At 44.9% G+C, this 24501-nt stretch overlaps 1 protein-coding gene across 1 annotated transcript in view; it reads left to right on the top strand.

Annotated features, from left to right (window-relative positions):
- Positions 1 to 24501, top strand: part of LOC126470508 (uncharacterized) — a 282251-nt gene that overhangs the window by 180245 nt on the left and 77505 nt on the right. The gene's annotated exons all lie outside the window — the stretch shown is intronic.

Below are 24501 nucleotides of genomic sequence, written 5' to 3'. Positions count from 1 at the left end.
ACCGGACATTGCAGATTCAAGTTGCCTTGCAGACAAAATTACATTGATGTCAGATGCACGCATACGCGCTGCTGTTCTATCATTTCCGGACCTGGCCTTGAAAATAGTTCTGTCAACTGTAGAGTCTCAAAGTATAGTGGACACACTGAAGTTGATTTTGGGGCTCTGTTTCTCTTGTTTGTAGTGCACAAGGCATTCAGTCTACAGTTAATGTTGAAGTGAATAAAAACGGGGCTCAGATTAAAGTAAAGGTAAAAACCTTTCGGTCACATGGTACACGAGGTGTACTTCAGAATAATGCGCAGAGTTCTTGAAACTTCCTGGCAGATTAAAACTGTGTGCCGGACCGAGACTCGAACTCGGGATCTTGGCTTTCGCGGGCAAGTGCTCTACCACTTGTCCGCGGAAGGCAAAGGTTCCGAGTTCGAGTCTCGGTCCACCACAAACTTTTAACCTGCCAGGAAGTATCATTTCAGCGCACACTGCGTTGCAGAGGGAAGTCCTTCCCGCAGAATTCTTGTCCTCATTTTTTTGCACTGACGATAGGAAAGCATGTCCTTGTCAAGAGGCACAGTGCTTCAAATGAGCAAGGCCGGATCCATACCATTAGTCTGCAACGTTGCCACATCAGGTGCCAGTCTACTGCACCGCTACAGAGTAGCTATTTGCAAATGCATGTTGTTATGGCCGCGACAGTACAGCCGGCACAAACAAGTCCCGCTTTTCTGTGGAAACCTTCTGCTGTAGTCTACAGACAGAAGAACATACTTTTTGTCCAATTAGGAGTGGCTTACATGAAAGTCCAATTTCAATTAGACACAGGTGTGTCTGTTTCCCTAATCATTACAGACACCTATGATCTGATCGGTAGCCCCCGGCTACAAAAGCCTACTCCGATTTTGTCTACTTATAACGTATTGGAAATAGCAGTACCTGGCATGTGCTGTTTTCCAGGAACTTTTCGTGATGTTATGAAGAGTATTTCATTCCATGTACTATGTTCTGCAAACAGTATGAATTTTTTGGCTTGGAATCGTTTGATTTGTTTAACCTGTGCATACAAGACAACGTGTTACAAATCAGTGTTAAGTGTTTCAGAGTAGTACAATAAATACAGTGAACTTCCTGAACCAAGAGTATTGACAGAAAAAAGACTTTGAGACGCAAATTACTGTTAAGGACAGTACACAACCATGATTTTATCGTGCTAGGAGTGTCCCCCAAGCTATACATTAGCAGACTGCAAAGGAACTGCAACGATGGAAAGACAATGATATTTCTGCAAGCCAGTGAGCGTCCCCCCTGCTAATACTGAAAAAGCTCTCACGAGGTTTACGTTTGTGTGCTGATTTCAAAGCCAAGGTAAACCAATAAACTGCTGTGGATTCTTTTCCTCCCCCATGGCAGGAGGATTTAATGGACAGACAGGGGCACGGCAGATTGTTTTCAAAGATTGATTTACATGAGGCACACTTGCAGTTACCACTGGACAAGTATTCCAAGCATAATTTTCTGATCAATAATAATAACCTGGGATTGAACCAGTTTCAAAGACTACCGTTCAGAAGTGATTCAGCTTCTGCTATTTGTCAACGTTTTCTGGTACAATTAATATCTAAATTCCCTTTGTGCAGGAACTGTCTGGAGGGTATAGCTGTCGTGGATCGTACGCCTAAAGAACATTTGCGAAATTTGGAGTGTTTATTTCAAGTTCTCACTGAGGCTGGCTTAAAGTGCAACAAGAAAAAGAGCTCCTTCTTTCACAAAGAACCTGAATATTTAGGACATGTCCCAAATGCACTCGGTATTCATCTTTCCCATTCCCATTTGTCTTCGACTAAATATTTGTGGGCGCACCATAACATCAAGGAGTTACAGCTCGTCATGGGAAAATTAACCTATTACATAAAGTTTATTACTAACGCTGCACAAATTGCTGCTCCGGAATTGCGTTCCCTTTGGTCCCAAGACAGCAGCGCACGGTAGCCGCGCGGTTTGGGGCGCCTTGCCACGGTTCGCACGGTTCCCCCCGTCGGAGATTCGAGTCGGTGGATGTGTGTTGTCCTTAGCGTAAGTTAGTTTAAGTTATATTAAGTAGTGTGTTATCCTAGGGACTGATGACAAAAATGGTACAAATGGCTCTGAGCACTATGGGACCTAACATGTTAGGTCATCAGTCCCCTAGAACTTTGAACTACTTAAACCTAACTAACCTAAGGACTTCACACACATCCATGCCCGAGGCAGGATTCGAACCTGCGACCGTAGCAGTCCCGCGGTTCCGGACTGCAGCGCCTAGAACCGCTCGGCCACCGCGGCCGGCGACTGATGACCTCAGCACTTTGGTCCCATAGGAGCTCACCTCAAATTTTGGTCCCAAGACTGCCAGGGAGCATTTCAGCAATTGAGGGACGCTTTGTTAGGTCGTCGTTGTTTAATTCACTTTGATCCCGTTACGCCTGTTGTGTTAGTTGTGGATGCACCTTCTTACGGGATTGTAGCAGTTCTCTCCCATAGAACTGGTTCGTCTGATTAGCCCATTCATTGCTTTTGCCACAAAAACTCCCAACAAAGCACAGTACACTTATCATCAACTTGAAAAAGAGACACTCGCCATTTTCTATCGAGTTCGCAAGTTCCACCAATATCTGTATCATCGAAAGTTCTGTTTGGTTATGGATAATAAGTTTTAACGCCTTTGTTCAATCCTTCCAAGTCTGTCGGTCTTCTGATCCAGACTGTATACCAATTAGGTTCCTTTCAGAGTATGCTGATGCAATATCTTCATACTTATCAATCATATACAACCGTTCGCTCGACGAAAGATCCGTACCCAAAGACTGGAAGGTTGCACAGGCCATACCAATATTCATGAAAGATAGTAGGAGTAATCGACTAAATCACAGGCCCATATCATTATCGTCGATATGCAGCAGGATTTTGGAACATATATTGTGTTCGAACATTATTAAATACCTGGAAGAAAACGGTCCATTGACACACAGTCAACATGGATTTAGAAAACATCGTTCTTGTGAAACTCAACTAGCTCTTTACTCGCACGAAGTGTTGAGTACTATTGACAAGGGATTTCAGATTGATTCCGTATTTCTGAATTTCCGGAAGGCTTTTGACACTGTACCACACAAGCGGCTTGCAGTGAAATTGCATGCTTATGGAATATTGTCTCATTTATGTGAGTGGACTCGTGATTTCCTGTCAGAGAGGTCGCAGTTCGTAGTAATTGACGGAAAGTCATCGAGTGAAACAGAAGTGATTTCTGGCGTTCCCCAAGGTAGTGTTATAGGTCCTTTGCTGTTCCTTCTCTACATAAACGATTTGGGAGACTATCTGAGCAGCCGTCTTAGGTTGTTTGCAGATGACGCTGCCGTTTATCGACTAATAAAGTCGTCAGAAGGTCAAAAGAAATAGCAAAACGATTTGGAAAAGATATCTGTATGGTTCGAAAATTGGCAACTGACCCTAAAAAAAAAAAAAAACGAAAAGTGTGAGGTGATCCACATGAGTGCTAAAAAGAATCCGGTTACCTTCGGTTACACGATATATGTCAAATTTAAAGGCCGTAAATTCAACTAAATACCAAGGAATTACAATTACGAATAACTTGAACTGGAAGGAACACATAGAAAATGTTGTGGGGAAGGCTCACCTCTTTTACAATATTGCTGCGCGTGTGGGATCCTTACCAGATAGAATTGACGGAGTACATCGAAAACGTTCAGAGAACGGCAGCACGTTTTCTATTATCGCGAAATAGGGGAGAGAGTGTCACTGAAATAATACAGGATTTGGGCTGGACATCATTAAAACAAAGGCGTTTTTCGTTGCGGCGGAATATTCTCAGGAAATTCCAATCACCAACTTTCTCCTCCAAATGCGACATTATTTTGTTGACACCGACCTACATAGGGGACATGATAAAATAAGGGAAATTAGAGCTCATGTGGAAAGATATAAGTGTTCGTTCTTTCCGCGCGCTATTCGAGATTGGAATAATAGAGAATTGTGAAGATGTTTCGATGAACCCTCTGCCAGGCACTTAAATGTAATTTGCAGAGTATCCATGTAGATGTAGATGTACATTTCTAATCTGTTTGTCGCACTGTGATGGAGTTTGGTTGCCGGCCGTAGCGGCCGAGCGGTTCTAGGCGCTACAGTCTGGAACCGCGCGACCGCTACGTCGCAGGTTCGAATTCTGCCTCGGGCATGGATGTGTGTAATGTCCTTAGGTTAGTTGGGATTAAGTAGTTCTAAGTTCTAGGGGACTGATGACCACAGCAGTTAAGTCCCATAGCGCTCAGAGCCATTTTTGGAGTTTGGTTGCAATACAGTGCCCAAAACTTCGGATCGTACACTTTATACGCAGATATTGTGATCATCTGTTTGATTAATGCTAACGAGCATTGCATTGGTTTCTCTATGGTGCTATTGAGAAGATCGTATGTCAAATCGAATAGCTACCACTTTGCAACAAACAGAAACAAACGACATGAGCGTATCCCTATATTCCAGCCATGAATGAATTTTGTACCAACCTACCTGAAAAATTTCTTTTTCTTTCACCAAGCAAACGAAAAAGAAGACGCCTCAACAGAGGTTGTTTGGTCATCAGTAGAAATCTGATATGCTAGGCCATTTTGCCATGTTAGTACTTTCACTTTTAATAACACGTACAATTCACAAAAAAAACGCAGACACGATGACACAAAAGATGCCATTGTTATTTACCATTAATAAAAACAATACAAAGCAAACGCAATACAAAACAGAAACTGGGGAAGAATCATTGGTTCGATGGATCGATCGATGAGTTGGTTCGCTTGTTGTACAACAGGTACGGATCTGCGGTTAGGTCTATGTTAACTTCGTCGTCAAACATCCACCTCGAATGTATTTGTTTTATTTTAAAGGTTTAATACAGTATAATGGTAAAAAAACAACACGAAGGATACAAAATTGTTTAACAAATTAATTTGTCTGTAACTGAATACAAGTTATTTTAACTTTATAAAATAAAGTTTGAATTTGAAATTTGATTCTGAAACCTGTCCGTCTTATCTGGGTAGGCCAGAGGATGGACTAACAAAATTTTGGGTGGACCTTGGCCCATCCCTGACGCAGCTACTGGATATATTATTTCTGAAAGTTTGGCTGACTGTGGAGGCAGAAAAACATGACTTAGCAGGAAGTGAAGAAACTCTTCTGATGGAAGCTGTCGAAATTGCAACAAAGAGTCACTACCGGAAAACAGCTATGAGAAATCGGATGGACAGCTAGTAGAGTAAAGCACTACGCAGACGATTTTTGAAGAAGATCGAAAGTAAAGTACTCAAGGAGAAGATATAGCTGTAGGTGACCAATAGAACCCCAAAAAAGAAACAGAAGAACTGATTCTGGCATCACAGAGGCAAATCTTTAAAACGACTGCTGTCAAAACCAGAACTGAAAAACCCTCAGAAGATGCAATATGCAGACTTTGCAAAGAAAGTGATGAAAATTGACTAAATAAGCTGGACGGTTGCAAAAAGATCGCACAGGCGGATTACAACCACACGCATAACGTTGTGGCCCAAAGCATAGTCTGAAACGTATAGAAGAAACATTATTTGCCTGTGGCACAGACCTCCTGGCATTCTAAGCCAGAAAAAAGTGATCAAAAATGAACCAGCCAAACTGCTTCGGAAGGATTCAACAATGGAACGCAAAACCCCGGATATCACAGTCGTGAGAAAAATAAACTGTGAAATCATCAACATTACTACTCCAAGTCGGCACAGTTGACGAAAAAAAGCTGAAAAGTTTCAAGAGATGAAGACCTTAGAATTAAAGTTTAGCAACTCTGATATAGACCAATAAAAATGATTCCACTGATTCTTGGCCCGCTGGAGGCATGAATTTTGATCTTCTAACATCCTGCGTGGTTTCTGTTGGTTCTATATCGTGTCTCCCTACCACTTTCGCGCAATGACGCTCTGAGCGTGTTTTTTAGGGAATTGACTAGTTTGAACCTGGGACCTGTTGCTGGTAAGGAGACGCCAGACCACACATGACATGTAGAGCTCAGAAGAGTTCAGTGAGACTAGCGATGATATAACCAAATACTTAATGATTTCAGCGTCAGCTCCACTGCACTCCCTGCATTGTTGTTGTTGTTGTGGTCTTCAGTCCTGAGACTGGTTTGATGCAGCTCTCCATGCTACTCTATCCTGTGCAAGCTTTTTCATCTCCCAGTACCTACTGCAACCTACATCCTTCTGAATCTGCTTAGTGTATTCATCTCTTGGTCTCCCTCTACGATTTTTACCCTCCACGCTGCCCTCCAATACTAAATTTGTGATCCCTTGATGCCTCAGAACATGTCCTACCAACCGATCCCTTCTTCTGGTCAAGTTGTGCCACAAACTTCTCTTCTCCCCAATCCTATTCAATACTTCCTCATTAGTTATGTGATCTACCCATCTAATCTTCAGCATTCTTCTGTAGCACCACATTTCGAAAGCTTCTATTCTCTTCTTGTCCAAACTATTTATCGTCCATGTTTCACTTCCATACATGGCTACACTCCATACGAATACTTTCAGAAATGACTTCCTGACACTTAAATCAATACTGGATGTTAACAAATTTCTCTTCTTCAGAAACGCTTTCCTTGCTATTGCCAGCCTACATTTTATATCCTCTCTACTTCGACCATCATCAGTTATTTTGCTCCCCAAATAGCAAAACTCCTTTACTACTTTAAGTGCCTCATTTCCTAATCTAATTCCCTCAGCATCACCCGACTTAATTAGACTACATTCCATTATCCTTGTTTTGCTTTTGTTGATCTTCATCTTATATCCTCCTTTCAAGACACTGTCCATTCCATTCAACTGCTCTTCCAAGTCCTTTGCTGTCTCTGACAGAATTACAATGTCATCGGCGAACCTCAAAGTTTCTATTTCTTCTCCATGAATTTTAATACCTACTCCGAATTTTTCTTTTGTTTCCTTTACTGCTTGCTCAATATACAGATTGAACAACATCGGGGAGAGGCTACAACCCTGTCTTACTCCCTTCCCAACCACTGCTTCCCTTTCATGTCCCTCGACTCTTATAACTGCCATCTGGTTTCTGTACAAATTGTAAATAGCCTTTCGCTCCCTGTATTTTACCCCTGCCACCTTTAGAATTTGAAAGAGAGTATTCCAGTCAACATTGTCAAAAGCTTTCTCTAAGTCTACACATGCTAGAAACGTAGGTTTGCCTTTCCTTAATCTTTCTTCTAAGATAAGTCGTAAGGTCAGTATTGCCTCACGTGTTCCAAACTGATCTTCCCCGAGGTTGGCTTCTACTAGTTTTTCCATTCGTCTGTAAAGAATTCGTGTTAGTATTTTGCAGCTGTGACTTATTAAGCTGATAGTTCGGCAATTTTCACATCTGTCAACACCTGCTTTCTTTGGGATTGGAATTATTATATTCTTCTTGAAGTCTGAGGGTATTTCGCCTGTTTCATACATCTTGCTCACCAGATGGTAGAGTTTTGTCAGGACTGGCTCTCCCACGGCCGTCAGTAGTTCCAATGGAATATTGTCTACTCCGGGGGCCTTGTTTCGACTCAGGTCTTTCAGTGCTCTGTCAAACTCTACACGCAGTATCGTATCTCCCATTTCATCTTCATCTACATCCTCTTCCATTTCCATAATATTGTCCTCAAGTACATCGCCCTTGTATAGACCCTCTATATACTCCTTCCACCTTTCTGCTTTCCCTTCTTTGCTTAGAACTGGGTTTCCATCTGAGCTCTTGATATGCATTCAAGTCGTTCTCTTATCTCCAAAGGTCTCTTTAATTTTCCTGTAGGCGGTATCTATCTTACCCCTAGTGAGATAGGCCTCTACATCCTTACATTTGTCCTCTAGCCATCCCTGCTTAGCCATTTTGCACTTCCTGCCGATCTCATTTTTGAGACGTTTGTATTCCTTTTTACCTGTTTCACTTACTGCATTTTTATATTTTCTCCTTTCATCAATTAAATTCAATATTTCTTCTGTTACCCAAGGATTTCTACTAGCCCTCGTCTTTTTACCTACTTGATCCTCTGCTGCCTTCACTACTTCATCCCTCAAAGCTACCCATTCTTCTTCTACTGTATTTATTTCCCCCATTCCTGTCAATTGCTCCCTTATGCTCTCCCTGAATCTCTGTACAACCTCTGGTTCTTTTAGTTTATCCAGGTCCCATCTCCTTAAATTCCAACCTTTTTGCAGTTTCTTCAGTTTTAATCTACAGGTCATAACCAATAGATTGTGGTCAGAGTCCACATCTGCCCCTGGAAATGTCTTACAATTTAAAACCTGGTTCCTAAATCTCTGTCTTACCATTATATAATCTATCTGATACCTTTTAGTATCTCCAGGGTTCTTCCAGGTATACAACCTTCTTTCATGATTCTTAAACCAAGTGTTAGTTATGATTATGTTGTGCTCTGTGCAAAATTCTACCAGGCGGCTTCCTCTTTCATTTCTGTCCCCCAATCCATATTCACCTACTATGTTTCCTTCTCTCCCTTTTCTTACACTCGAATTCCAGTCACCCATGACTATTAAATTTTCGTCTCCCTTCACAATCTGGATAATTTCTTTTATTTCATCATACATTTCTTCAATTTCTTCGTTATCTGCAGAGCTAGTTGGCATATAAACTTGTACTACTGTAGTAGGTGTGGGCTTCGTATCTATCTTGGCCACAATAATGCGTTCACTATGCTGTTTGTAGTAGCTTACCCGCATTCCTATTTTCCTATTCATTATTAAACCTACTCCTGCATTACCCCTATTTGATTTTGTGTTTATAACCCTGTAGTCACCTGACCAGAAGTCTTGTTCCTCCTGCCACCGAACTTCACTAATTCCCACTATATCTAACTTCAACCTATCCATTTCCCTTTTTAAATTTTCTAACCTACCTTCCCGATTGAGGGATCTGACATTCCACGCTCCGATCCGTAGAACGCCAGTTTTCTTTCTCCTGATAACGACATCCTCTTGAGTAGTCCCCGCCCGGAGATCCGAATGGGGGACTATTTTACCTCCGGAATATTTTACCCAAGAGGACGCCATCATCATTTAATCATACAGTAAAGCTGTATGCCCTCGGGAAAAATTACGGCTGTAGTTTCCCCTTGCTTTCAGCCGTTCGCAGTACCAGCACAGCAAGGCCGTTTTGGTTATTGTTACAAGGTCAGATCAGTCAATCATCCAGACTGTTGCCCTTGCAACTACTGAAAAGGCTGCTGCCCCTCTTCAGTAACCACACGTTTGTCTGGCCTCTCAACAGATACCCCTCCGTTGTGGTTGCACCTACGGTACGGCTATCTGTATCGCTGAGGCACGCAAGCCTCCCCACCAACGGCAAGGCCCATGGTTCATGGGGGGGACCTATGCCATATCTCATCTATAATCTAGGTTTAAATTAAGTTTCAAAAAAGGGAAAACTATCAAAATGGTCTACAGTGACCCTCAATTATCTTTAATTACTTATCTAACTTGTCGTAAATTACAGTGGCTGATGTGGCTTCTCAATAATTATATAACAGAAAAATCATCGCGTTTCAGATTTTTACTTCAAGTGGCAAATGTGAACACCATGAGATTTAATTGACGATCGACACTAGTATTACGTAAAAAGGGGATGTAACAGATGAGACTTCTGCAGTTCTGAGTGTAGCTTTATGCGAGCTTATGCGGCATCGCGTGCATTCATTACCTTGTCGGTGGTTAGTCAGCGTCAGGGAGCGGCGGTCGGCACAGCTCCGCGCATCTCGCCGTCTCGGAAGCAACTCTCCCCTAACTTCTCCTTACTACAATTTACCGAAGTTGGTTTAAAAAAACTATCTGGCTGTGTTTTCATCTGACCAATCAGGGTCTCAATGTTAACCTTAAGCTCCGCCTTCAAAAATTCTGTCTATCCAATGAGAAACGTTATACTTTTCGTGGTGCGTGGTGGGGCAATGTTTTTAAAGTTTGCAACGTAACAGAGACGCGAAAAAGTCTCACGCTAAAACTTGCAGCTGGTGTGGTCCTTTTAGTGTTGTCGTAAGATCTATACTGTTCTTCTGGAGGGCTCTAGCTTTTAACATGGGCTGGGGGGTGGTCTTAGCGGTTAGCTGGCGACGTGGGTGTCCGTCCCTTATCGTAGGGCCTTCCAGCTTAACACGGTACTGCTCTCGGCTTCTGTTCTCGTTTCTCCCCTCGGAACTGCGTCTGTCTCACGGTGGGAAGGTATGACACGCATTTAGGCATTCTTGTATTAGTCTGTGGTATTCCATTTGCTCACTCGTTACTCGTATTACTTTGGTTAATTTAATGTCACGATTTATTGGGTGCTTGTGACATACTACCGAATTTGTTTATCATGTCAGGGTTTTCATGGAAGGTGTTGGATTTGCCTGACACCTTACAATCTAAGTGGCTGTTCAAAAAGCATTTTCATCAATAAAATATCCACCAGCCAACTACAAATGCCACTTTGCTGAGATCTTCACTCATCATTCGCCAATATATGACTTAGTCCTAGACACTTTGCAAAAGTTCAGCTGATAGGAAAATATGAAATCTGGCACTGTGATGTCGTTCGATAAATTTACTGACGTTTTTTGAGTATAAAAAGGGAACCGTCAGGCTTATAACGTTTAATCTTGCCATGATTCTTTGTACTCGTTGCTAATGTCATTTAAAATCCACATGCTAATTTTCAGCTATCGATACACATTACAAGTTACCTAAAAACGTTATCATAACTGGCATTTTCTTGGTTGTCGCTTGAAACTAGGAGAATGGATACCCCTTGACGTCGCAATCAGCTGTTACGGTGAGTCTAGTGCGCCTGGTCAGGAAAGTGGACCATTTTATAATCGCCGCAACGTTTATTGAAGAGGAATCCCATTTCATATTTTGTTAAAAAGGGAAGATGATATTCATGTTTGGGCTATATCAGGTAAAATGTCTGAAATAACTCGTTCTGACCACAGTTCCAGATACTAAAAATATTATGTACATTGAGTCTCGCCTAACAGATGACGGGGGACCCTGTGAACGTATTGGATTGTATTGTATTGTATCGAACTGGTGTCTAGAAACGACGGAGGGACTTCGGCCCCGCCGTAGCCCGCAGTGGTACGCAACTGCACAACAGGTTGCAGCAGTCCACTCAACCCATCGCCGCCCCACACCAACCCAGGGTTATTGTGCGGTTCGGCCCCTAGTGGACCCCCCCTCCCCCTAACCCGGGAACGTCTCACACCAGATGAGTGTAACCCCAATGTTTGCGTGGTAGAGTAATTATGGTGTACGCATACGTGTAGAAAGTGTTTGCGCACCAATCGCCGACATAGTGTAACTGAGGCGGAATAAGATGAATCAGCCCGCATTCGCCGAGGCAAATGGAAAACCACCTTAAGAACCACCCACAGAATTGGCCAGCGCACCGGACCTCGACGCGCGGAAAGCACTGTGAATGTAATTATGAATTAACTTTGGAATGAAACCTAGGAAATAAAATTACTTTATCTGCAAAACGAAAGTTGATGGTGTATTGGTTTAAGGAAGTTGGTAACAAACGCCTTCTTGTGAGTTCTGTTATAATGGGAGTGTATGTGATGTTACGATTGGAAGGGAAAAGCAGCCTGTGACAGTACCACATGGTACCCACACATCGTAATCGTACACAGAATCCATAAATCCATCTGATGATGGGAGTACAATGTTCCGAAAAACGTAATGGAAAGTATATAAATGGGGACTGGTTAATGTAATTTCTAGTTTCAGTTCAAAATGGTTCAAATGGCTCTGAGCACTATGGGACTTAACATCTATGGTCATCAGTCCCCTAGAACTTAGAACTACTTAAACCTAACTAACCTAAGGACAGCACACAATACCCAGTCATCACGAGGCAGAGAAAATCCCTGGCCCCGCCGGGAATCTAGTTTCAGTTGAAATGTTAATTAAAAGAGGACCAATATCCAGAAAAAATAAGATAAAATCTTAAAATGATGCCCAAATGTTATGCATAAACAGGGTGCCGCAGAAAATTTGCGACAAACTTCGAGGACTTGTAGAGGACATCTTGAGGAACAAATCGAGACCAGGAACCCGTGTCCGAAAACGTCACACTACGACGCTACAGAGCGTCAAAGTTGCAGGGCCCAACACCTGACACTGGGCCATCCCTTCGGCGGAAAATGAGACTTTGTACGCTGACGGGTCATAGGTGGAACGTCTCGAAATGTTGTTTGTTATTCAGTGATCGCGATTGATTGTCACGGTCGCCAGTGGAGAGGATGGAGCTAGCTGCTGCGTAGACAGGCCTTGTGTCTTATGATTTCGATGACCTGTTGCTTTGGTGGATAATGATTTCGGACACGGCTTTCCATCTGCAGTTTATTTTTCTCCTGTATACCGAAAAACAATGGAGATTTTAGAAGGCTCCAGGAGAAAAGTAATCTGCGTATGGAAACCTGTGTCCGGAACCGTCATCCATCGAGGCAACAGAGCATCACATTCGTAGGAGACAAGGCTTTTCTGCGTAGCAGCTAGCTGCATCTTCTCCACTGGCGATCGTGGCAATGTGTTGCGGTCACTGAATAACAAGCGACGTTGCGAGATGTTCCACCTACGGTATATAATTATACAAATTCGCGTTTGCTGCCGAAGGAGTAGCCTAGTAGCAGGGCCGGCCGCTGTGACCGAGCGGTTCTAAGCTCTTCAGCCCGGAACCGCGCTGCTGCTACGGTCGCAGGTTCGAATCCTGCATCGGGCATGGATGTGTGTGATGTCCTTAGGTTAGTTAGGTTTAAGTAGTTCTAAATCTAGAGGACTGATGACCTCAGATGTTAAGTCCCATAGTGCTTAGAGCCTAGTGGCAGGCGCCGGCGCCTATAACCGACGCTCTGTTGAGCAGTCGTTGGAGGATGTCTCGGACACGCGTCCGTAACATCGATTTGTTCCTCAAGACACCTTCTACAACCTCTCGAAGTCTGTCACAAAATTTCTGTGACACCTTGTATACGCATTCACCAGGTCTCAAGTTAGGTTCTGAACCAGCCTCAGTAATAATCAGGTCCGAGTACATTCCCTTTATTCCTCTTTTCAGTATATTCAGCTTTTTGCTTGAAGACTAAGGATTTTGTAGGGCTGAGTGACCTTGGTATGTGGCTGCCGTGTTCCTCTATATTTTTACATTGTGGCGCTTCACTTTTCCACTTAAATGGAACGTAGCTTCACCACTGAATAGTAAGCGTGGACAGACATTATCTTCCATCTCCATATTCATACTGACCTGACAAAGCTCTGCATGTTGTTGTCTGCCATCATGAAGGGCTTGGAGCAGTAGAATCCTGCATGGTTAGAAACAAACGTCGTCAGAAAACACACCAGACAGACAAGTGAGGAATGGCTAACTCTCGGCTGACACGACGAATAGACTACTATGAGCTACGTGCAAAACTCTTACATGCGCTCTAAGTCTTGAATGAATACATAATACCGATATGTGGACTTGATCTTACATAAACTACTAGTTTTTTGGAACTGCTGTTGCCGTCCTCGAATGTTTTGAGCTGTAGGAGGTGTAGTGCCGTGCTCTCGATGCAAATCACACCATACAGTTGTAACTGAATTGCCCTTGTTGAAACGGAGAACGCAAAATGCTTCTGTTACTATGTTATCGCTGTCTCGACTCGACGCACAAAGGGTAATGAACGAGCGAGAGAGCAAGATGCGCAGGGAGAACGATACCGGCAACTTAGGACTGGCGCCAGTGTCAACTTTTAGATCCGACGAGCAAGTTAATACTCACCTCAAGTTTTTATCTTGATTCAGGCAGAAGATATGGTCTTGTGTAATCGTATGTATAGGCGTTGGAGAAAAGTGTGGAAATACTGCGGCAAGTGCATGCTTGACATAAATGCAAAAAATGGTTCAAATAGCTCTGAGCACTATGCGACTTAACTTCTGAGGTCATCAGTCCCCTAGAACTTAGAACTAATTAAACCTAACTAACCTAAGGACATCACACACATCCATGCCCGAGGCAGGATTCGTACCTGCGACCGTAGCGGTCACGCGGTTCCAGACTGAAGCGCCTTTAACCGCACGGCCACACCGGCCGGCAGACATAAATGCAGATGCTAGCCAAACCTGTAGGTTGTGCTATTGTATTTGACCACGAACTTCATCTGTGCAATATGCTCAACACGTTCCAAGTGTCAGTGCAGTTGTTATTGCGTTACGTCGACGCTAAGAGTATTCGAACGTGGACAAATTGTTGGTGATCCTATGGTGGGTGCTTCCATAAGCAAGGTAATCAAAGTGTTTGGTGTTACAAGAGGTCCGTATCGCAGATTTATACCACTTGTAGGAAAAGCAGAAAACCATCATCCGCAGGGTCACATCGCGGACGAAAAAGTGTGCTGAGTGATCGTTATGGACACTCATAGAAGAAGATTGCGACGAAATACAAGAGGACGACAGCTACAAAGTTCACTGCAGAACTGAATGTCGCACTCGTGATCCCTGTCAGCACCAAAACAAGACGAAGAGAACTCCATAAGCAGGACATTGTAGAGCGTGCTGGAATTCCATAACCACACGTCAGTGATGCAAGTGCCCGTAACAGGAAAACGTGGTGTCTTAGCCATAAAATCTGGGCTATTGAGCAAAGGAAAAAAGTTTCGGTTGAGTCTTGCTTCACACAGTTTACGTGTCAAGAGTGAAACATGGCGGGGATTTGGTGATGATTTGGGCAGCCATATAGTGGTATTCCATGGGCCTCACAGTTACTATGCAAGGTCACATTACTGCCGAAGACTATTTTGGCTGATCAGGTCCACCACATCCTACAATGTTTATTCCCCAATAGCGACGCTGTGTTCCAGGGCCCCTGTTCCCACAGCTCGCTTCGTCCAGGATTGGTTTTGTAAGCACGAGGCCTTTGTGGACTACTTTGGATAGAAGGGTGAGTGATCGCTATCCACCTCCATCATCGTTACCTGAACTGGTCACTATTTTGCAAGAATAATGGAATAAGATTTCCATACAGGACCTATATTATACAACCATTCCGAGAAGACTGGAAGATGTTTTGGATGCCAAAGATTTTCTTATAGGCTGTCAGACATGGCAATATGTCGTTGTTTTTGCTTTTCTACATTTCGTCCACCCCCTGTTTCTGTTTGGAACAACCACATTAAAATTTCATTCTTTCACTAATGTCTGGAAGCAGCTCGTAAACGTGACAGCCTGTATCCCTATCGTCTCTTTGTCACGTACTTGTTTTCCAGGGCTTTAGTTGAACCACTGACTCCGAAGAAAGGAAGACTGAAGGACTGCTTTCCTTCTTTATCTGTTTCCACCGTTTCGACTGATGCCATGAGGCTAAATTAAACAGGAATCATCTACAAAGCGAAATAAGGATGGAGATCTCAGGGAAATATTTCGAGTGAACAGGAGATAGCGTATTCAAACTGTGGTGTCACCGCCAGACACCACACTTGCTAGGTGGTAGCCTTTAAATCGGCCGCGGTCCGTTAGTATACGTCGGACCCGCGTGAAGCCACTATCAGTGATTGCAGACCGAGCGCCGTCACACGGCAGGTCTAGAGAGACTTCCTAGCACTTGCCCCAGTTGTACAACCGACTTTGCTAGCGATGGTTCACTGACAAAATACGCTCTCATTTGCCGAGACGATAGTTAGCATAGCCTTCCGCTACGTCATTTGCTACGACCTAGCAAGGCGCCATTACCAGTTACTATTGGTACTGTAATCATGTACCATCTAGAGCGACGCTCATCATTAATGGATTAAAGTTAAGTATTCCACCAGCTACGTCCGTTTTTCTAAAGTCTAATTTCCCTGTCCTGTTCCAGACCTCACGCCAGCCTGCGTGAGCTAAAACGCGTGTCTATCGGCTTCCTCTAGTACACGGTGTTGGCTCTCCTGCCAACCCACAACATTGGCGACGAGGCAACACCGCGTTCGTAACTATACTGCCCTGATTTACTTGTGTAATGGCTTCGCCAACATCTCCAGATGTACTGTCCGAATTTTATCGCTTACAGAATCAGCAGACGCAGGCCTTACTGGATGCCCTTGGACAGCTCGTCCAGGGTCAACGTGCAATGCAAAACGATGCGGCAGCCGCCGCTCCACCGCTAACGCAGCCACAACACGCAGTTGCACCAACTTTTCGTCCTTTTGATACTGCACTGGAAAGCTGGACAGTGTGGTCACGCCAATTTGGATTCCATCTCGCCGCCTACAGAATTCACGGTAACGAGTGGCAGCCTTTTTTATTGTCCTCCATAGGGGTGCACACGTACCGTGTGATAGTCAAATTATTTCCCCGACGCGACGTAGCAACTCTGTCCTACGACGAAATTTTGTCTGCATTAGATGCATATTTCAAAGAATCAGTCAATGTAGTTGCCAAACGGTATACCTTCTTTCGTACAAAACGTACGGCAGGTCAGACTAATAGGGAGTGGGTTGCCACCTTGCAAGGCCTTACTAGGGATTGTGCTTTTGAGTGTCAATGTGGACTCCCTTATTCAGATACTATGGTGCGTGATGCAATTGCACAGAACGTTTCTGATGTTCGTATACGGGAACAGATTTTGAAACTAGTCAATCCCTCCCTTCAACAAGTGATGGACATATTGGATCGGCAGGACACACTTGACTTTGCTCAGGAATCATTTGAAACTTCGCCACCCGTGTGTCAGGTTAACCGGCCCGTCGGGCGAGCTGCACGGAACAGTAAACAGTCCTCGCACCCGGCCACCCTGCTGCCGCCAGGCTCTCAGCCACGTGTACCGCGCCAGCAAGCAAATGCAGAGCTAAAATAATGCCCGCGGTGTGCTACTAGACATTCGCGTGAGAATTGCCCGTCACGTCAAGCTATTTGCTTTTACTGTAATAAAAAAGGACATGTTCAATGTGTTTGCCAGGAAAAGCTCAGATCGGAAACTCAAAATCATTCCAGGCCCTTTGCTTCACGTCGGAATCGGAATTGAACCAAGGATACTCAGGCTCACGAAACTTTGCCCATGGAAATTCATATAGTTCATGCCACTCTGCCCAGTGCCACTCTCTCTAACAGTGACTGTGTTCGTCCCACAATTAGTGTGCGTCGACGTCGCCGGCACTCCCGTCAAGTTGTAAGTGATTTTTTACCAGTGTCAGTTCACGCTGCATGAGACGGTCGCTCTTGTCGTCAGCAGGACAATAAACTTTTTGTGGACTTGGACATTAATGGCAAAGTGATACCATTCCAGCTCGATACCGGGGCTGTAGTTTCACTGATCAATCAGGACACTTACAAACTGCTGGGCACACCTCCGTTGCGTGCCACAACTGTTAAGTTAACTAGCTATGCAGGTCCAGAGATCCCTGTGTTAGGACAGTGCAGCCTGCTTGCAACATACAAGGGACAAACAAAACTTGTGTCATTTTACGTCCTTCGTTCTTCTTCTGCAGTGAACTTGTTTGGTTTCGATTTATTTCAGTTGTTTAACTTGTCTATAGTAAATCAGGTCCTATCAGTGAACCAGACTGTGCCTTCAGACAGTGTTTCTCGTCTGTGTGAAGAATTTGCAGACATTTTTGCACCGGGCCTTGGTTGCGCTAGGAACTATAAAGCACATTTGGAATTGAAAGTAAACGCGCGACCGAAATTTTTCAGAGTGCGCAATGTTCCCCACGCATTGCGTGATGAGGTCGCAAAAACATTACACGATTTGGAATCACAAGGTGTAATTGAACGTGTGCAGGCTTCTCTCTGGGCATCACCCTTAGTAATTTTGCCAAAACCTTCCGGAAAATTGAGACTTTGTGTGGACTTCAAGGCAACAGTGAATCCACAACTAGTGATTGCAACTTTCCCTTTACCCCGCCCGGAAGATCTTTTTGACAGACTGTGCCCGGGTAAATATTTTACGAAATTGGACCTAGCAGATGCGTACTTGCAAATACCGGTGGACGAAGAATCCCAGCGCATTTTGGTGTTTAACACGCATCTTGGTTTGTATCGATTCAAACGACTGCCATTCGGGTGTGCATTCACCCCTGCATTGTTTCAGCAACATCTACAAACTGTTTGTGCGTCGGTCCCTACTGCAGCAAACTATCTGGACGATATTGTGATCTCCGGACAGACGGAAGAAGAACATTTAGCCAATCTCAGAACATTATTTCAGGTCTTGCGACAAAATGGTCTTCGCTTGCGGAAGGACAAATGCGTGTTTTTTGCTCGTGACTTACCTTATCTGGGACATGTACTCAATGCCCAAGGCATACATCCCAGTACAGAGCACCTCCGTGCCATACAAGACTTGCCTTCGCCGCAGAATTTGAAGCAGCTACAGAGTGTGCTGGGAAAAATGAATTACTATAACAAATATGTTCCCCATGCCTCTTCCATTTCAGCTCCGCTTCATCGCTTACGCCGTATAGGTGTTCCGTTCGTCTGGACGACGGAATGCGAACGCGCCTTTCGCCAGTTGAAATCGGCGTTGCTTTCCAATACTTGCCTTACGCCATTCGATCCCCAGAAGCCCCTTTTGTTGATGGTGGAACCATCGGATTTCGGGATCGGTGCTGTGCTTGCACACAAAGATGGTTCGCACGATCGCCCTATTGCCTTTGCGTCCAAATTGCTCTCGTCTGCGCAATGAAATTATTCACAGATCGAGAAAGAAGCATTGGCTCTCGTATTTGGTGTTACAAAGTTTAATGATTCCTTGTATGGTCGTCACTTTACCATCATCACCGACCACAAACCTTTGACATCGCTTTTTCATCCGACCAAGCCTGTACCTCCACGTACAGCGCAGAAATTCATTCGATGGTCTATTTTCCTCTCGCAGTACCGCTACGATATCTTGTATCGGTCCACTGCTAAGCACGGAAACGCCGATGTGTTGTCCCGTTTGCCTGTTGCTGAGGATAGAGCATTCGATTTCTCCTAACTTGCTTGCATGTTCATTGATTTGGAAACCGATGACGTGGTCGAATCGTTTCCGATTGATTTTCGTCGTGTAGCTACAGCCACAGCTGCCGACCCTGTCCTTGCTACCGTTCTGCATTTTGTTGCTACACAATGGCCCTTGTCAAAGTCACGGATCGGGGATCCGTTGGTTCGCCGATTTTTTGCTCACAAAGAGAAACTTTTTCTACGACGTGGTGTTTTGCTGTTGCGTTCCGATAATGATCAGTCCAGGGTCATGGTCCCACATTCGTTACAATCCTCTGTCTTACAGCCACTTCCCCTTGGCAACGCTTACACATCGATTTTGCTGGTCCATTCTGGAATGCTCGATGGTTGGTTGTGGTAGATTCATTCAGTAATTTTCCTTTTGTTGTCCGGATGTCTTGCACGACGTCATGTGCCACCATTCAAGCGTTATCTGCTATCTTTTGCATTGAAGGTCTTCCACAGACTATTGTTTCCGACAATGGCCCACAATTCGTGTCCGCAGAATTTCAGTCATTCTGCAAGGCCAATGGTATTCAACATCTGACGTCCGCGCCGTTTTCGCCACAGTCAAACGGTGCCGCTGGACGATTGGTCAGGACTTTCAAGTCACAGATGTTGAAGTTGAAAGAGTCGCATTCTCGGGAGGACGCATTATTGCTCTTTTTGTCCTCGTATCGCTCTCAGCCCCGAGATGGTCGCTCGCCGGCTGAGTTGCTCCACGGTCACCCAAATCGAACCTTGATGTCTTTGCTACATCCGCCGCATCAGGTTCCTGTGCAGCGGCAGACACCTGCTTTTGCCCCAGCTGACATTGTCTACTACCGCCACTATCGAGTTTCACGGCGTTGGCTCGAAGGGCGCATTCTTCGCTGCCTCGGCCGCGCTATGTATCTGGGTTTGGGGGCCTCTGGTGAGGTGCGACGGCATCTCAATCAGCTGCGCCTCTGTCGTCGCACGGGATCTGCCGCTCCCCGTCTGCTTTCAGCGACGGTGTCGCTCAGTCACCGCCCTGGGGACCCATCTACTGGCTCGCCTCAGCCCCAGGTGTTACCGACGCTGCCTTCCATTTTGCCCCATGGCGACGCGCCGCCGCCGCCGCCTGTTCTCCCGCCGGCGACGCCCGCAGTGGACACGTCGCTGCAACCGCCGGGAGCCTCCCTAGGTCACGCGTCGCCGATCGCTTCCCATGACCAGTTGTCCTCCGACATGGAACTCTTGCCTGCTCCGGACCATATTTCGTCTTCGCCCGTCGGGTGCCCCGGCCCGATGGAGGTCGACCCTTCGGCCCCTCTTGTCTCTCTACGGGCGCATACACCGCATGTTGGCGTACACCCTGGAGCAGGTTTTCAGGCGTTTCCTAGCTCCCCACGGTCCGAATGGCAGGGTGCGGGTGGCACAGCCTCGCCTTTTGTTAGGCTCCTCACCTCGTCGCATACGTCAACATGGGGTCCTCCCCACGGCGGGCGGAAGCCTTATGCCACAACCGTGCGCCGATTTGCGGGGGAGGAATGTGGTGTCACCGCCAGACACCACACTTGCTAGGTGGTAGCCTTTAAATCGGTCGCGGTCCGTTAGTGTACGTCGGACCCGCATGTCGCCACTATCAGTGATTGCAGACCGAGCGCCGCCACACGGCAGGTCTAGAGAGACTTCCTAGCACTTGCCCCAGTTGTACAACCGACTTTGCTAGCGATGGTTCACTGACAAAATACGCTCTCATTTGCCAAGACGATAGTTAGCATAGCCTTCAGCTACGTCATTTGCTATGACCTAGCAAGGTGCCATTACCAGTTACTATTGATACTGTAATCATGTACCGTCAAGAGCGACGCTCATCATTAATGGATTAAAGTTAAGTATTCCACCAGCTACGTCCGTTTTTCTAAAGTCTAATTTCCTTGTCCTGTTCCAGACCTCACGCCAGCCTGCGTGAGCTAAAACGCGTGTCTTTCGGCTTCCTCTAGTACCCGGTGTTGGCTCTCCTGCCAACCCACAACACAAACCGTTTCCCTGCAATGTACCGAACTCATGCAACACATCAGGTGCAAAAATCTGTAGAAATCAGGGGTAGTGGCATACAACCTTGAGAATAGGCAGAATCTCCTGTTTCAGTAGGCAGAGATTGTAGCTCACAGTTCAGAATAGCAGACTTTAGCCATGGGACTTAAAATATGTGTCAACAACTTTAATAGGAATTTGCAATGTTCACTTAGCCACGCGTGAATGCAACCACGTGATACCGATAAACAATAGACGAATATGCACTGTACTTTATATCTTGAAGGAAATAACAACCTGTTACAGACTGACTCCTACAGAGAAGACAACAGCAACACGCCACTTTTTACAATGCTATTTATTTAAATAGCGCCGTTACCGGTTCCGAACAGAAAGGTTCATCTTCAGACGGCTAGTTTTCGTTAAGATACGTTGCACATTAGCATTCACTTTTTGTTTTCCGAAATGCCGAAATGTCCTTGGGGTGGTGGTGGCCTACAACCAAAACATTGTCTCACACCTTGTTTTGGTTGTAGGCCACCACCACGCCAAGGAAATTTCGTCATTTGGAAAAACAAAAAGTGAAAGATAATGTAAAAGGTAGCCTTTATGTTACCGGTAACGGCGCTATTTAAATAAATAAATAGCATTGTAAAAAGTGGCTCGTTGCTGTTGTCTTCTCTGTAAGAGTCAATCTATATTTTGCACACAGCCACGGGTTCAAAATGTTAGTTTTCGACAAAATAGCAATAATAACATGATAAGACGTATAATTGATGTCCTTGGAACTCCACCACCTCTTTGACAGTCTGTCACTTTTTTGACGTAGACTTTAAGGGATAGTGTTGAAAGCACCAATATTTTCACACTATGGTGGCCATGTTGACCGGGAGCATTTTATACGACAAACCCATTGTGAATCATCGTGGTTAATGATGAGTATTAAATTCACCCCACGCACCTGCCTCTATAGAAATAATTTTTCTTTACTTGACGTACCAGTAGAGGTTTGTAAGTGATTTCTAGCAACTACTGCCACTGAATCGTTTTGTTGGTGTTGGTAACTCTCATTTTTCGCTGTCTCTTCGGTGACTTCTGCAGGCTCCGAGTGAAGCTTTCATGGAGTTTGACGGTTCTTCCTTGATGAAGGACTGTTGTCGCAGAAGGAGCACAACGTCCGCACTGGCAACTATAAGGGGCGACCAAAAAGTTTCAGTTCGAAGACCGTACGCAAATCAGGCAAAATCGCCGTGAGCACTGGGACAATCACCTGCCGACGCACCAGGTTGACGATACCCATTTGGTAAAAAACCGCGTCCTGCTGCGTGAAGAAGTCCGTAACTGCCTGCTGCATATCCTCGTCCGATAGGAATCGTCGACCCTTAAAGGTCTTTTTAAGGGACCGCAGGCGTGATAATCGCGTAAGGAGAGATCAGGACTATACAGCGGATGCGCGGGTGTCTCCCACTTTTGTTTACTGGCCTCCCAGATGGAACGGCATCTTGTCTCGAATCGCGAGCAGTGTGGAACTTGACGCACTATTCCACAACGCTGCTTGTCGACAGACCTGCTGTCCCGCACACGTTTTTCATTCTCCGATGGATGTCTACCGGTTTTGGCCTTCGGCAGCCAAGAAAAGAATAACAGCAGATTGGTCATGCTGGGAAGCATTTAGTAACAACGTCGCACGTGCACACGTCGGAAAGGCACGAATGCCACACTAATGTATTGCTTACATGTCGGTGCTTGTATAGCCGTATTGGAGTCGACCTACGGTGCATATATGCTGCAGCAACGCCCTCAAATGGAAACTTTTCGATCGCACATTATACATGCCAGTCGAGTGTGTACCTATCTCCGTCGTGACAATATCGCAACAGAGGCAGCGCTCCGGCTGACTAGAAATGAATGTGTATATGTGATGTTCAGCGAGTCGCCATTAGGACAACAGAATAAACTTAGTGAAAATAAAGTAGTATTCGAACAAAGAAAATCGTTTAAAATTGTGAATCGGTGTCAGCTCTTAGGGCTATCTGCGTCATGGAAGCTGACAGTAGCGGACAGGTACTAAACAATTTTGCACAGGTCAATGTTTTATGAACGGTGGACAGCACTATATCGAATGCTCTGAATATGTATTATTGAAATAAGGACGATACGAAAAGTAGAAGATGTCATTGCAGGAACAGTTGTATACAGATGTAGTGATTTTACCGAGAATCACTCGACTACAGCTCCAAAGAAACTGTAGGCCTGAAAATGGATAAAAAAATGGTACTAACCCATGCTATGTTAAAGACGACATTCAAGACTGACAAGGAAGTAAACGTGCAGCGCTCAACAGTTAGTCCGCACTTACTGTAAGCAAAGTAGAGTGTATTAACACTGCGGTAGAAAGTTAAGGGGAAACCAACAATTTACTTATATGAACAACAAATGTGTACATCGACAGTAGAGACGATCGAGGCAACTCGTGTATTAAAAATGAGTTGGAAATCGGTGTACCCAAACCAAGGAGTACTCACGAGACCGAATAGCAATGAACGAGCCAGGGGATCGGTACGTCTCCCACTAATGCAGAGTAGAAGACTATGGTGCATTTTTCGTATACACCGAAGGCATGTCTCGGCCACCGAGCAATTCCGAGCGTAACATTGGTCGACTGCACTCCATGGCAATAAGCCACTTAATCCCCCAGGTTATGTCTGGAAAAAATGAAGCCATTTTCAACGTGACAACGAAAGATAGAAACTGCATGCAGACTGAGTTCAGATCGGTGCAGTGGGCAAAGAGTGTTGTAGCTACTGCAAGCCTCATGTCAATGAAATTTTATGTTCCTCGTTTCTTTGTCGTCAAGGAGAGCCTGATAGAAAACGTAGATATCAACGTTACTGACGAAGAACTTTCAGTGGAACTGGATCCAAAAGTGAAAATTCTTGATGTTCACCGTAACTTGAAGAAGGATTCGAGACACGGAGAAGATAAATATGTCCCGTCTCAGTCAGGTAAAGTTACTCTACTTTCGCTCGTCAGAGACTTTCGACAGCTGTCTACACCACGAATGATGTAGATCCACATGTTCAGAATGTCATACTGTACTAGAAATATCTCCGATACCGGCGCACCCAGTGTCGCGGTGGTGTAAGATGTACAAAATGTGCCGGTTCATACAACGTAACTGAATGTAATGTCGAGAGAGTTATTCAATGTGTCTACTTCTAGGGGCCCCATCTAGCGACGGACAAAAACTCGCCGAATTTCTAAAGCAGAAGCGCATTAAGTGCTTGACGTGTTATAATATGACGCTGGAACAGGCACTACAGTTAGAAAACGGTAGCTCTTACATAGGACGTGTTGCTGTCCCTCCACCAGTCTTCAGTATTTCCGACTTCTCGCTGTTGCAGTACTGTTGATCGGAGACGCTCGCAAGCAGCCCGCCTGCTAATTGCTGGCCGTCTTTGCCGCC

This window comes from Schistocerca serialis, chromosome 3 (genome assembly GCF_023864345.2).
Source record: "Schistocerca serialis cubense isolate TAMUIC-IGC-003099 chromosome 3, iqSchSeri2.2, whole genome shotgun sequence".
Lineage (NCBI taxonomy): Eukaryota > Metazoa > Arthropoda > Insecta > Orthoptera > Acrididae > Schistocerca > Schistocerca serialis.
The sequence above is the reverse complement of the archived record's forward strand: the minus strand, read 5'-3'. Positions and strand labels throughout refer to the sequence as shown.